At 37.4% G+C, this 16463-nt stretch overlaps 1 protein-coding gene across 2 annotated transcripts in view; it reads right to left on the bottom strand.

Moving 5' to 3' along the window:
• Window positions 1-14417, bottom strand: part of LOC306856196 (bromodomain-containing protein 4-like) — a 73686-nt gene extending 59269 nt beyond the window's left edge. For both annotated transcript variants that reach the window (XM_079395294.1, XM_079395293.1), the window contains exon 1: window positions 14261-14417. The gene's annotated coding sequence lies outside the window, so the exon portion shown is untranslated. The remainder of the gene's footprint in view (window positions 1-14260) is intronic.
• Window positions 14418-16463: the final 2046 nt, after the last annotated feature.

A 16463-nucleotide genomic window follows, 5' to 3' on the forward strand; every position in this document is an offset into this window, starting at 1 on the left:
GCCAATAAGCCTGCAGCACTAGGTGTGTTTGACTAGAAGTGACGCGGTGCTGATTGATCAGTGTTTGACATCCGCGAGAGCGTTTCGAAAGCGTACGGAGCAGTCTGCTCTCTATATCGCGCAGTTTCGCTTACTTGACACAGACTGAAGCTCGCGTGACATTTCAGCGTCTGCCGTCTCGCTAAATGAGGACATAAACACATGAATAACAGCTCCAGAACTGCTCTGAGAGTCACTTCATCAGCATTTTACCATTTGATTTGAGTAAAACTTGCGTCATATCATATACACACAGAACTGTAAAGGTATTCCCAATAAAAGTTCGGTTTAACTTGGAAGACACTGCGGCAGAAATAAATTTATATTGTTCAGCAGACAGTACATACTGCTACTACTAGGCTACTATTAAAATTATTAAAACTCTTATTTTTTAATTAATGATCACACATTTCTTCCATGTTTTAATAGTCAAATTTTGTTTGCCAATAATTTAATAATTTAAAAGAAAAATGAAATTAATGTTTTATGCCTTCATTTGAAAACCAGATACAGAACACAGAATTTCTGAGGAAAAAGAAAACATTTCATAAGGCTGTTTTAAGAATAAATTTGAATAAACTAAGTAGTTTTTATGCATTCAAATAATTAGACATACTACAACATAGAATTTAATAACAATAAAACATATGGTGAAAGAAAATAAAACATCCACTTATGAAAGTGGATAAAGATTTTAAATTTCTTGAAGTCTTTAACAACCTATAATAAATGAATAGAAATGATGATTCTGTCTGAGCTATGCGTTTTAAAACGAGCACGCACTAGTGTAAACTGAAAACTATTTGAGCTTTATTAAAATTATTTGTACTGATTTATTGTGTTGGCTATATTTTGTTCCTTTGTGCATTGGCTCAGGAGATGAGTCTTTGAGTCTGTATACATGTCAACAAGCTGAAAAAAAAAATAAAACCAAAGTCTTTTGAGATAATGAAATCTTGTTAAAACTGTTTTCATAAAATTGGTATCGGAAAAAGTATCGTTCAGGAACCGGTATCGAACATTTTTGAAAGACACCCAGCCCTAAAGACGACACATTCACATGCAGAAGTGAGCATTTAATTGGTTTTTTTTTTCAGGGGGCTGGTTTACACACATTATGTTCATTTGTAGGTAATGTTACATTTCACCAAGCAAAAAAAAAAAAAATCCATCACCATGGTGTGAAGGAATAATTCACCCAAAAAATTATATTCACTGAAAATTGCAGAAGATCTTGGTTCTTCGTGGGAACAAATGTCCTCTGCAGTGAATGGGTGCTGTCAGAATAGCCGCGTCTCCACTGTTGGGCCAAAAGCCGACGTGCTAGTGCATGCCAGGGCCAGTGGCATTTCCACTGTCAGTTCCGGGGCTTGATCATGCCTCGTCGGCACGTCCTCAGGGCCAACGGCCCAGGTGTTTTGGCCCAACGAAAACCTTGGGCCCAAGCGGGCCAGCTGGATCATTTCATAAAGTTAACAGCTATAACATCAGCATTACAGAGTTTTAAAATAATTTTAGCTCAAAACTCACTTTCAGACAGCAACAAGTGTTTGAAATAGCTTTTGTTTGAGATCTGATCATGAGTCTTGTGATCACCATACAAGGCAGAAATATGTGATGCAAAAGATGCATGCTAGCCATTACAATAGTAAACATGGTAAATACGACCATGATGAAACCAGACTTCTCATTCTCGATTACAATCATGTATTTATTTAGTAACATTTTATCTGTCATAAAAGGCTCGTCTCGAGACTTTAGCTCTGCGTATGACAAAAATTAGGGATGCACAGAATGTTCAGCAACCAAAATTGTTCGGCTGAAAACATCAAGAAAACCTCTTTTGGTGTTCGGCCAAATAAGCGAAAAGGCCGAATAAATTGTACTGAACAATGACATGACGCGATCAAATAGAGGCGCGCACTAATACAGCAAACACGTCTGCAGTATGGAAGCATTTAAAGTTGTCAGAGAAAGACGTAAAAATCATTACAAGCACTGACAGAGAGAGACTGCTTAGCGCTGCATCTCATGTTTCCGATGAGAAGAGGAAGGGTGGTTGTTGCTGGTTGCTTGGATGATTGAAAGCGCGAAGTGGTCTCAAACGATTAATAAATAAACTGCAAGACGTTATGTTTTCTAATACACACATGAATTGAATATTCAAACAGCGCTGCAAGAGCTCGCGGCGCCAGGGTTCAAAGTCTAAACGAGAGGATAATCTGTTTCCAGTGCTAAAACAGTGTTACTCGTCATTTGCTCAGTAACATTTTTATAATTTATTTAAAGACATGTGACAATGTGATACGTGCAACAAACATCTACCCAAATTCGTAATGAGAATAATTTAAATATCTGCATGCTGTTGTCAACAAAAAGAAGCACTAAGATCTTCCTGCGGGTTTCTGCCAAAATAAAATCAAGAAAGCAAGAACTCCAACATTCATAAATACAGTGTTTCCCACAGCCTTAACCCTCAAACAGGCGACGTGTACCACAAGATACAAACTCTTTAGTCTCTTGTAGGAGGCACGATCCAATACGGTTATCATTATCATAGCTGAGGTTGTTTGGACTATGGGGGTCAGATCACTTGGTTCAAATTTTCTGTGCTTGTTTTGTCATTTCGACCTAAAGCCAACACGTTCGGTTAGCGTTCACGTGGTTATGGGGGGTGGGAGGCAGTGGGGGCTGCTGGTCTTTCAAAGAGGGGAAGCTCATTTTCAGCCTACATCATAAAAATTGTCCATTTATTTATACGTAAATTATTTTCAAGAAAATGCTCTGTGACCCTGTCGTACCAACTAGGCGTCTTTTCCAGTGACTTGACCAGTGTCCTCTCAATGGCCAGCAGAGCTAGGCTGCTTAAACGGCCTTGGCCCATTGTGTTACGGGTGTAGGACTTGAGCCGCTTTAAACAGGAGAAGCTCCTTTCTACACCTGCAGATGTAGCTCCAATTGTTGCCACTAATGAGAACAGTTTGTAAAGCTGAGGCATTGCACTGTCCAACTCCATGTCTTTAACCCTCTGGGGTCTGAGGGTGTTTTGGGGGCCTGGAGAAGTTTTGACATGCCCTGACATTTGTGCTTTTTTCAGTTGCTTATAAATATATAAATGGCTAAAGTCTAATAACACTGTAAACAGCAAGAATAGGGCTACAATAATATGTTAGCAGCACTTATGTACTTTATTTTGTTTTTGAGAAAGCAGTGTTTGTGTGGGGTTAGTGAAAAACTAACATTTTGAAGTCACTGAAATAAGGCCATAAAAAAACATACAGAACATTTGTTCACAAGACTTCTGAGAACTGGATCTTGTAGCCTAGAATTTTTGCTTCAAAATAATGTGAAAATCATCTTGTTTATTTGCTCACAAAAAACAATACATTGAGTTTTTGAGTAAAAAGGGTCTATGCGAGAAGGCGTCAACCTTCACATTCACACCTGAGAAGACAGGCCTGCATAATGAGCTTCATAATGAGCCATTTAGTCAAGTATGTGACTGAGAGGAAGAGTTACAAGAAAGAATATGATTTAAATGATTTATGATTGAAAGAATACATTTAAATTTTTATTTTGTTTGTTTGTAGTTTATTAAGTATATATTTAGCTATCACACAAAATAACTTGAGATTCACTTGTGAGTAGGGCTGAACGATATATCGTTATCGTATCTATATCGAGATATGAACTTTCTAGATATTACTATCGAAAAAAGCAACGATATAGACGATATAGATTTCCCCTCTCCGCGCTCGCCCCGCCCTGCATACAACTCTGGCAGTCACACAACGAACATCAGTTTTACGAGTGCCCTTGAATGCACCGCTGAGGTCCCTATTCGACCGCAAACTTGTATGGTATAGCTCTGGAAATTCAGACACACAGAGAATCAGCTGTTCATCCATTTTGAGTTCGGCGCTTGTTTGGATGCCCCGTTTCTATTGGCCGCGCGGGGAAACGTCACAGAGCGCAGCGGCAAAAGTTGAACCATCTTGAACTTTGACCGCGGCGCGCGCGCTTTGGTCGGCGCAGCAACTAACCGCCCTCGTGCAGCGCAAGCCATTGAAATGAATGGGTTTCATAGCGCAGCGCATGCCGCGTCCTGTGTGAAAGGGCCTTTACGCCGTACGAGTCGACGTCCACCAGTGAGTTCTTAAAAATAAAACTACACTTTCCAAATTTTTTTGTATTATGATGTTTTTATTTTTCTGAGAAATGCTTGGTTTTCACCGAACCCGTAGTCATATCGTATCGATATCGAGATATCTGGCATGAAAATCGAGATATGAAATTTTGTCCATATCGTTCAGCCCTACTTGTGAGTGCAGTTAAACATTTTATTAGGAACAATCAAAACTGTCTTTCAAAGCTGACTTTTTAGCATCATTACTCCAGTCACATGATGCTTCAGAAATCATTCTAATATTGTGATTTACTGCTAAAAAACATTTATTATTATGTTGAAATGAGCTAAGAAGATTTTAAATTTTTTTGATGAATAGAAAGTTCAGAAGAACAGCATCGTTTGTAACATGATACATGTCTTTATCATCACTTGTGTGCTAAATAAAAGTTTTCATTTCTATATATGCTGTCTCCAAGCTTTTGCACCTGGCATTTTCATAGTGTATATTGTTTATGTGCTCTGGAGGAGAAAAAACAACAACACATTTATCCGGGATGTATCCGGGATGAACTTGTTTGTTTCCGCTGACAGCATTAGATATAATGAGTTGACATCGCATTGGTTTCATACGGATTACTTTAACATAGAATATTTGTTTTTTTATTCATGTTGTTTTATTTACGTGTCTGTGAAGAGGTGACAGAGACAGAGCACCCTGTTTATTTTCTCTATTTTTTTAAAAGCACATTGTTTTGTTGTTATTATGACTATACAAATAAAAGTAGACCCTTTGCAGTTTCAAATGATACCTTGCTCTTATCTATACGATCAAAACTCGTGGAGTATTTTTAGTTTGTTTCGCTTCATAAAGAAAAACGAGACAGCCCGCACCGGTGGGTTAAGGAACACCAAGTAATCACACAGCTTTCTCCTGTTATGATGAAAACTGGCCAGCAATTTCGCCAACCAAATATCAAGAAATAGGTTGCAGCAGTTTGTCAATCCGCTATGGGACTGAGCTCGAATAGCTTCAGCGACTTCTTATAGGACACAATCGCTGTCAATCAAAAGGAGATGCAGTCTTTCGACAGACCCTCCAATCATCAAGCAGAAGCCCGGAGTCCAGCCCCGCCCACTCCTCCATTCACCCCCAGAGATGCTGAGCGTCCGGGGCCGGGACATAATCACAGCATTTATCCAATGACTGTCTAGTTTCGAAGCATTGAAAAAAACTGTTCAAAGCAGCCCCATAGAAGTCAACGGACGCTGGGCTTCAACAGGCAAATACACTGATGCTACGGGAATATATGAGAAGGAAATCGAGTCACCTGCTATTTGTAGCTGATTCTGAACGAACTCGTCTTCGAGATGAACGTGCTCTAACGCATTAATCAATAAAATGTTAACACAATAGTACATATTTGACCATTCATTTTTTGACATTATAGGGGAAGCCGAGCTTCCCTTGCAGTCTTAAAGAAATCCCCACTGGTGGGAGGGGTGTAGAAAATACACAGAAGTCACATAAAATACAAAATCTCTCAGAGAAGTGGGGTGGGGTTATAAATCACATCAAGGAGAGCAGATACCCCTAGGGAAGAGGCCTTCCTGGCTTCTAGCCCCCCCGTACACAGTCCCCTTTCTATTATTTTGAGTTTAAAAATTGTGCAAATGTTAATATTTGCATACAAAACGGATAATTCTACATTTAGTTGACTAGATCTTTGCATTAAGTAGATTTTTCACGTTGAGTTTACAAGTTTTTATGTCCGAAATATTCATTTAATTACAGTGGCTATAGCATTTCTGTCCTAAAGAAATGGCCAAATATTAAAGATTAAGTGGACATTTGAATTAAATGGTGCCTGGTCATTAAACAAGGATTAGATCGCACAGTAATGTGTAAAAACAATGGTCAGGCGTTTGGCGCCACATGCAGGCATTTGTTGTAATGCGTAATCTACATTAGCTCAAAATTACCACAAAAAAAAAAATTATAATTATAGGGCCCTATGAAATCCATTTTATTTCCAAATTCATTTTTTTCCATTTTCATTTTTCTATACTGTTTTAATGGTTACATTATATTTTATTAATCAAAAACCCTGTCTAATTAATTGAGTTTTACAGTTTTATCTTTACCAAATTCTGTTTTCCATTATTTTCTGGATTCCATTTTAGTGGTTCCATTAAATTTTAATAATCAAAAGCATCTCCAATTAATTGATTTTATATTTTAAAAAAGTATTTAATTTTTTTTTTCAGAAATACTGCACATTTACATTTTTCAGCTAAATAAATTCTGGTAAATACTCCGTTAAAAACGGTTTTATTATAATTTTATTATTAGTAGACCAGAACACGTGGATATGTTGTCATTCTTACACTATACAAACGCTGCTTTATCAGGCATTACATGCAAGATGAAATGAAAATTAAAGTTTTCTGAAGACAGTCGGATTCCTTCTGAAATGCAGCAATATAAAAACACCCGCACCGGTTTTGATTTTGAAACGTGCAGTGCTCATGTTTATTCAACGAAATCAAAGCCTTTTGGAAAAATCTATTTGTGGCGGTCAGCTTTGATATTGTGGTGGTCCACCACAAATAAGTCAATGGGAAACACTTGACTAAAATACCAATCCATAATCCAGCAGACAAAGTCCATTCCTGTTGTCCTCTAACAACATACTGTTTGGACTTGTAAATGGTGCTTGATCTGTGCACATTTCTCTCCTGATTCAGACAAGATGACTTTTCCATAGGGGTGCTCTGATTGATCAGCTAACGATCACTGTTGGCCGATAATCGTTTTGCGATGTTTGATCGGCAGACTCTTAAAAAATCTCAAGCTGAAGACGCGCCTGCCATAAGACTTTTGGCATGACATGCTACGGTCTCAGTCTCGGTCCGCCGCGGGTAAAATAATTATAATGCTGAAGGTGTGGTACAATTCATATTTCTTCATTAAATAAAGTAATTTGAAAACTTTCTGCGAGACAATTTCACAGTGTGAGAGAATCACCGCACACGCTCTCTCTTTCTCTCTCAAAATGCGCAAATGCAGCAGTACAGAGATCGTTTCCACACCGAGTCTATTTTTGCTGCGCTGCAAGCAAATAATTAAAGTAACAGCGCATTGTTTGCGGTAAATATGAACATGGATTGACACGAAAATGTAGTAATTACACCATAAATGCTGTGCTTCACAGTCAACACATAGGCTATGGCTTTTTGGCTAGGTTTAAAGGAAAAGTCCACTTTTAGATAAAGCAATAATAGATGGCCCTCGTGGAGCTAGTAAAACAAAGTTCTTTATAAACCAGGATTGTTGCAGGATTTCTTGTAATAAAGAATTAAATGCAAAAGAAAAGGCAGTAGAGCTGACTGTTTCTGTCAATGGTAAGTTTTAATTTAGAGTGTTTGTGAAAGAAAAGTCATAAATGTTTTGCCACTTGGTTGCGCAACTTAATATATAAATCTAGAAGTAAATGCAAAAGTAAAAAGCATTGAATAATGTGCTTCTTATATTTATTGCATTTAAACACGTCTATGAAAGATTTTATTACTCTACGGTGTAAAAAAGAATCACAATGCAGAAAAAGCATTTTCAGTAACAATGTTTGGATTTGAAATAAAAAAAATGGATAAATGTTGTGTTTGTGGTAAACAGCCACAGATCAGTTGCAGACTCCTGTGTGAAAGCACAGTCAGTGTTGCTCCTGCACCTCTCACATACCGCACATGGACTGCATCTGCACTGCAAACAGAGTAAGTGTGAACCTGGTGTAAAAGGCCACCTCACATACAGTACAGCTCACGAAATCAGGTTTATGCTATGTGTAAGCGATTGTGTGACAACTGCACAATAGTCAAAACAAAAATGAAGTGCATTTTCAAAAATTTAGGTGAGAAACGTATTTTTTGAAAGAAATGCCTCCCTCCACCCCTCAAATAAAAAAAAAAAAAAATCACATCTCACATGAGTAATCTAAGAGGGGAATTAATTTCAGGCCCTGAGTAAATGTCTAAATATCTTTTTTTTTTTTTAAGATTTAACAGATATTTTTGGCGATTTGGCCTTTAATTTTGATAGGACAGATCAAAGTTTGACAGGAAGTGAAGTGGGGGACAGAGAGGGGGGATGGGATAAGGAAAGGTCTGCAAGTCAGGACTTGAAATTGCAACGCCCGAAGCGCAACGTCACTGCATGTTGACGCGCTGAACACGAGGCTACCGGCTCCGACAGGTCTTGATTGGATCATCACTACGAATAATTCTACATGATAAAAAGAAGGCTTTAAAAAGATCGGTATCTGTGATCTTATAGGCAGATACTGCTTTCTGTGATTGGCGAAAATCCTGATCGGAGCACCCCTACTTTTCCACTGAAGGAATATGTATTACTCATAATTTTATGCATCGTGGATATTTTAACCAGAAGAACTAGTTAAAAATTATGGATTTATTTCTTACATGCAGCTTTTCTCTTCACAAGACTGTAACTGGTGGACTGGGGTCATGTGTATTATTGTGATGTTTTTATAAGCTGCTTGGGCTCTCATTCTGACGGCACCCATTCACTGCATAGGATCCACTGGTGAACAAGTGATGTAATGCTAAATCTCCAAATCTGTTGCAGTGAAACAAAATCATCTATATTTTGGATGGCCAGGGCTAATACATTTAGCAAATAATTAAATTTTTGGGTGAACTACATTTTTAACAATGCACAGCTACTTCAACTTGTCAGTTTTTCTCTTGATGTTTAGATTCTTCACATTGAACTCATCAAAACAAGTAAAAAGAAGCAAAGCTGATGAAGTTACTTAAAGGCACAATATGTAAGTTTTCGCTGCTAGAGGGTGTTGGATGTTACTTTATATACCTTTCAGCATTCATAGTGCCTTCCAAAACATGCAAGCTGCCCATAATGTATGAACTTATGCACCCCCATACCATCAGAGATGCTGTCTTTTGAACTGAATGCTGATGAAACGCTGGAAGGTTTCCCTCTTCTTTAGCCCGGAGGACAAGGCGTCCGTGATTTCCAACAAGAATGTCAAATTTGGACTCGTCTGACCATAGAACACTTTTCCACTTTGAAACAATCCAGTTTAAGTGAGCCTTACCCCACAGGACACGACGGCACTTCTGGACCACGTTCACATATGGGTTCCTTTTTGCATGATAGAGCTTTTGTTGGCATCTGGAGATGGCACGGCAGATTGTGTTTACCAACAGTTGTTTTCTGAAAGTATTGCTGGGCCCATTTAGTAATGTCAATGACAGATTCATGCTGATGAGTGATGCAGTGTCACAGGCTTCCAACAAGGTCTTTGACCTTGTCCCTTACACACAGAGATTTCTCCAGTTTCTCTGAAACTTTTGAAGATGTTATGCACTGTAGATGATGACTGCAATTTGACATTGAAGAACATTGTTTTTAAAGTATTCCACAATCTTTTTACCCACTCTCACAGATTGGAGAGCCTCTGCCCATCTTTACTTCTAAGAGACTCTGCCACTCGAAGACATCCCTTTTATAGCTAATCATGTTACAGGGATCGCAATTGCAGCGCATCTGAGGAGAGACGAGACAACAACGGCGTGCAGGTACTTGATTTGCTGTAGTTAGTAAACTATTTAATATTACAGTCATTAATGCACAAAATAGATGTATTACATAAATGCCTGATATGTAGTTTATGCAACTTGGCTCTAAGACATACGATAAATAAGATACTCTGTCAAGCCCTGTCCCTATAAAGATATAACTTTGCCTGAAATAACACAGCCATGAATTAGAGCACGTTGGAAATAAAAGCGCTGAATTGAATTCTCTCCGTGGTCTATTAGTCTCGTGAAGTCGGAGTCATGTAGATAATCCGTCAAGTCCTCTCCAAATAAAGACGTAACTTTGCATGAATTAAATAATACAGCCATGAATGATTACATGTTGGAAATAAAAGCATTGAATTTAATTCTCTCTCTGTTGTCTATATGCTCATCATTAGTCTCGTGAAGCCGCTTCTTCACTCTTTAGCCTATTAAACAGCTTATAAACCTACTAAAACTGTAGCTAAAAATGAAGTTGATATGACTCCTGTCCTTTATTTTCTCCATTTGAAAACATTAGACATTCTACGTTTATTTTGTTTACTGCTAATATTAGTGTTGCTGCTAAAGCTTTTTATAAATAAAATGTTTTTTATTGTTGTAATACGAAGATTAAATTTAACATGACAGGGCTCTAGACTGCGACCAAAATGGTAATTTTTTGCGAGTTAAAATTTAACGTGGTCGCATTTGTACGAGTGCCAGGTCTGCGCTGCTCCAAAGCGTCTGCTTCATACAGCATGCGCTGCAGAGCCGCAGCACATTATAGCAGGAGTCAGATTTCACTGATCACGTGAAGAGAGGTGCTTTCAGCGCGAGCGCTTCGTGGGTAAAGCCTGGTTTATACTTCACGTTATGCTATGGAGGCTTTTCTTAATTTTTTTATATTTTTATTATTTGATTCCTCAGAGTTTGCTTAACATTCTGTAATTTATTAGACGTATATAGTACAGCATGTGATGTGTCCTGTGCCATGCCTTGTCTTATTCGTTTTTGTTAAATGTTATGTAAGCTAGTTTGTCATTGTAACCTACTGTTTTATTGTTGTTGTGCTTTTTAATTATGAATAACAATGAATCCATCTTTTGTTTTAGTCTTAAAAAATGAAAGGTGTGTAGATATAAGCAAAACAGAGAATTATCTTTTCTTGTAAAATGTGACACCAAGATCGCAAATTTGAAAGTGAAAGAGCATGAAAAAAGGAATTCCTGTTCACAAAATATAAATCACAGATAATACCGATGAAGTTGAATGTTGAACACTTTCATGACCATATAAATAAACTATGATAAAAGTTCATCAGCATGCATTGGTTAATCAAATGTTGTAGCAAAAAAAAAAAAAAAAAAAAAAAAAACAAAACAAAAAACAAATTGCAACCAAATGATGTGCTCGTGCGACTGAGAAAGTTAGTCGCAAAAGTGAGATCAGTGGGAAGAATGAGTCTAGAGCCCTGCATGAAAGACTGCTGATTCTCAAAACATTTTTTGTTAAGATGACTGAAAGGAGGAAAAACCAAAGTGAAGTATGGACTTACTTCACGCAGTCATTTATTTACTTTATAACAGTAAATAAATATCGGTTATCGGGCACATAAACATGCAAATAATTGGTATCGGTAATAAAAAAAAAATCAATATCGGTCGATCACTACTAATAAGTCTGCTTGTCTCAGTGTGAATGAATAGCATGGTTTCGTCTGATATACAAACTCAAACACACGTGATGCTCACGGCACATTATTTCTCTGCTCGGCCGCACGCACGCAGCTTAGAGGGAACAGTGCTTACCATGTAACTGAGTTATGTAACAGCCTGTACTTACAGTTTGTAATTATGTAGATGTAATAGGCAACTACTGTTACACATACGTAAGAGGCCGAGACTGTTACATAGCTACTTGTACACTTAAGTACAGTCTTGATGCACTTTATTTTAAGTAGCTTATGTCTGTGTGCTTAGATTTATAATGATAAAGTCTGCAACACATATGTAACAATCTTTTGGTTACATAAGTAGCTCTGTAAAAGACTCTGTCTGTTACATATGTGTAACAGTAGCTGCCTATTATATGTAAATAGTTACAAACTGTAAGTACAGGCTGTTCCATAACTTAGTTACATGGTAAGTACATTTTGTTTCATGCAAGTACAACGCCTACTACTAACTACTTAATTAGGTAATTACTCTGTATTATGGACACCTTAAAATAGTGTTACCGGAATATCATACAACCAAGATTTTTTTTTTTCCAATTCATGTTTTTATACAATTCTGTTGTGCAGCATCTTAAGACAAAGAATAAAAATGCAATGTTGTTGTAAATTGTTAGGCCTATATTTTAATTTGATTACATTTTAAGACAGACTAATCTGTTAGAATTTGTATTAATTCATTTTATTAGGAAATTTTTTGATGAAAAATTTGTATTAATCATAAAACAGAATTAATAAATAGGTAAATAATATCTAAGATAATCTAGATTTTAAAAAATGCATTCCATGGGGCCATAAATTAAAAGGTAACTTACTTCTTGAGTTGTTTACATATATTCTGAAGGGCTAACAAACATGTGGAAAGTATTTCCCTCCCATTAAATGATTAAATATGTAGTACGATATGGAAGAAAATATTTGTGATAATATTTTTGGCCATATCGCCAAGCCCTATTTTGTCCTATTGTTAATAAATTGCTTATATGTTCTCATTTTTAATAAAAGCAAAAGAACAAAAATAAGTAATAAAATCATTTGTACAAGTTTTATTTGTAAAATAATTTGAAAGAATTTAAGAAAAATAAACCAGCTTACTGCATTTTTACTATAATGACTAACGTACATGTCTCACATAATATGGTAAATGCATCAATGTTAAGGTTTTTTTAACAATCAAACTGACTAAAAAAAAAATTGGCAAAATTGTCAGAACTGCTTAAATCTGCCTACACAGAGAGCAAGATGGTTTAAAAGTTATTGTAACATTTCTGCTCTCTAATAACAACCCTCTAGAAACGCTTTGACAAAGCACAGGAAAAGCTGTCAATCACAAAGTTATCTGCAATACAATAAACCCCATTTGCCTGCCTTAATACAATTTCACAGTCACAAGCTAAAGGCGATTGTACCTGACACTAATTCAACTCGCAGTCCAACATGATATATTTAATAAGCGACTTAAATCACCGCTTTACAAAATAGCAAATCAGTGGGTCATTCAACAGCTGTCAATCACATAGCTATGCTGTCTGATATAACAAACAACTTACAAAGACTTGCTTCGCACACAAATTCAGGTGAATAACTGACAGTGTTTACGGGACATATTCAATACACTAAACACCTAAACCTGTCCATAAGTTCATATATCGGATATTTCTGTTACAAATCGCAGGAGGATTCACTCTGAGCGCAAACCGAAAGCGATGCGAGGCGCCGCTGACAAGATCTCCGTTTTCAACTAAACACACCTTAATGCAAAGAATAGTAACGTTACTAAAAACGGGAAAATAACACTCAAATACGACTACGGACTCTCGCACATTTTTTAAGAATAAATAAATAAAAAGGTAAAGGATGTGCGTTTCTCCGTTACTCGGCGGAGCAACACAAAATGGCGACTGTGGGCAGCTCAGATGAGTCCTTGTGCTCAAAGTCGCTAAAACACCGAGGGCCACACCATTACAGTCCCGTTAAATGAGTTCATATACATTCAAAACATTTGTTAAGGAAATGTAATGCGATTGAGACACTGTAATAGCCACTATAAGCGAGAGAATGAGCTGTACAACATTACCCGCTATCAATGCTAACGGTGTATGACACGGATTTGTCCGGCGTCGTGTAACGTTACGTATCACTGTGTCTGTGTGTGTGTGTGTGTGTGTGCGATCAAAACACACTAGTCTCACCCCAAAGCGTGAAACAACCACGGCCCGCGATTAATACACATGTCAATGGCAGACGCTTGAAACGAGCGCGGATCACATGAAGCCGACTTAATTAATCTGGCCGTGCGTAAAGTGTATGCTTATTCTCATTCAATTTTACGTCAAATCCTATAGCATTCCCGCACAGAGAAACGTGAGATGATCGCGTCAAACTGCGCAGAGCAGGGATGCGATCCTGTGCTAGCACTGCACAGCAAACGGCCTAATGCTAATAAACAACCTTCATTACCCGCTTTCTTTGACGCACACGCGATGTATACGGGGTGATACGGCGCTAAAACACAAAAGCAACCAGCCCAAGAACGGAATAATACCCAAACTGACCCGTTATTATGAACGCGTTTGTCTTTCCTAGCTGCTAGCGTTAGCACTCGGCGACACACAGGCCGCTTTCACCGCGCGCACCAGACAATCATTTCAGCGCTGATTAGCGCGCTTGACCGTTGCGCGAAACGACGCGGCACACGCTGGGACGTTTAATAAGAAATAAACGCTTTGCGCAAGTGTAAAGGCTGTTGATTTGTTTACCTTCTTTATTTTGTTGTGAGGGCGCGCGGACTCTTTCTCTCCCACAATCCAGAACAAATAGCTCGAGACGTCGGTGACGTCATGCGCGCGGAGGACGCACAGGACGTGAGGAACGCGCGAGCGCTGCTGTCACACGTGCGAAAGATCACTTAAACCCGCTCAGCTCTGACCTCTCTTCCGTTTGCTGTGCGCTCGGTCTTATCACTGCGCCTGAAATAACTGTGCAATAGAAGGAGAAGTACTACTACTAAGTACTAAGTCTGCTAAATGACAAAAGTAAAGAGTGTAAAGACCATCAACTCTACCGTGCGACTCCACCGGGCAGGGACACCGGCAAGGGATAGAAGTATCGCTTTTTATTTTAGTTTTTTCATTTATGGGTGATTCTTAGACTATGGGCACTTTTATGTACTTTGGTCATATTTTTAAAAATACATATAATTTTGGACAAATTCCTCTTTCCTTTTCAAACTAACAATAAAACCTCCTTAAACACTTTTTACTACCTTTTGTATTGTGATTTTTTCATACGTTTCAACCTCCTTATAGGTATCAAAATCACTGTTTTCTCCTTGTCGCACACCCAGGCTTTTTAACTTCAACAATGAAAATACAGTTTAAAAATATGACTTACCTGGTAACTATTAATATACCTAAATTAAGCACTAGTAAAATAATTAAAATACATTATAGTATATAATGTGAGACCACTATAAATATTACTTTTTATACAACATATAGCTGTCGCACAGTATTGGTGTCATTTCCACCACAACACTGTAATGTCCCTTTAAAAAGTTTGTGTGAGAGATTGTTTAGGTGGTTTCTATGGAAATGTTCAGAGACATCAGAGCACATGTTGGACATGGAGGCAATTTTAAATTTTCATCAAGAACAAAAGAAGAAAAATCAAGGTAAATATTGCTTGATCAGTTAATATATTTATTCTACGTCATTTCCAAACATGCTGTACCTTCAAGGGTGTTTTTAAAAAGTTAAAAATTTTAAGTTAAATAAGAGTATTTTGCATACATTAAATGCTAAGTATTAATTCAAAGTTAATCAGTGAAGCTATCTTCCATTTTATCATGAAAAACTACAGAAATGTCATTTCCACCACACTGCCCTCTGTGGTGGAAATGACAGCATGTGGTGGAAATGACATTTATGGTTACAAAGTACAATTGATATCGATTGCAAGAGTAGATTTGTGTAATACTTTTTATATTATAATAAATTACAATACTTTTAATATTTATATTTATATTATGATATTATTTTTTTCTAAATTATACTTTTATATTAATTTATTTCATTTAGATGCCACCTAAGACAACAAAAGAAAGGTCACAGGCCTATAGGGACAAAATAAAAGCTGACCCTATAAAATATGAAGAGAGACTTAAAAGAGACAGGGAGAGATACCTGAGGAAAAAAGAAAAAGGAGTAGTAAAAGCAATTGCAGATCTGTCAAAGCGGGACTTGGAACTTTCTGGAGGCTGGCCACGGAAAAGGCCCTGCTGATGGGATAGGAGCAGCGGTGAAAAGAAGAGCTGATGACATCATAGCTAGAAGGAAGGACCTACCAAATGCTCGGGTGCTCTTTGAGGAGCTTCAGCAGCAAAAGTCTGCCACAGAGCTCTTCTATGTTGAGCCAGAAGACATTGAGTCTATGGACATTCATGTGCCGTCCGAGCTACAAACAATCCGTGGCACAATGAAGATATATCAGGTAATGGTTGACAGTCGTCTCCAAACAAATTATTGTTGCTACTAAGTTCATGCCTTAACAGTTTTTCTCTCCTTTCAGAATATCTATCTATCTATCATCTGACTATGTCTATCTATCTATCTATCTATCTATCTATCTATCTATCTATCTATCTATCTATCTATCTATCTATCTATCTATCTATCTATCTATCTATCTATCTATCTATAATATCTATCTATCTATCTATCATCGTCTGTCTGTCTGTCTATCTATCATCTGACTATATCTATCTATCTATCTATCTATCTATCTATCTGTCTGTCTGTCTGTCTGTCTGTCTGTCTGTCTATATCTATCTATCTATCTGTCTGTGTGTCTATATCTATCTATCTATCTATCTATCTATCTATCTATCTATCTATCTATCTATCTATCTATCTGTCTGTCTGTCTGTCTATCATCTGACTATATCTATCTATCTATCTATCT

This window comes from Barbus barbus (genome assembly GCF_936440315.1).
Source record: "Barbus barbus genome assembly, chromosome: 3".
Classification (NCBI taxonomy): Eukaryota; Metazoa; Chordata; class Actinopteri; order Cypriniformes; family Cyprinidae; genus Barbus; species Barbus barbus.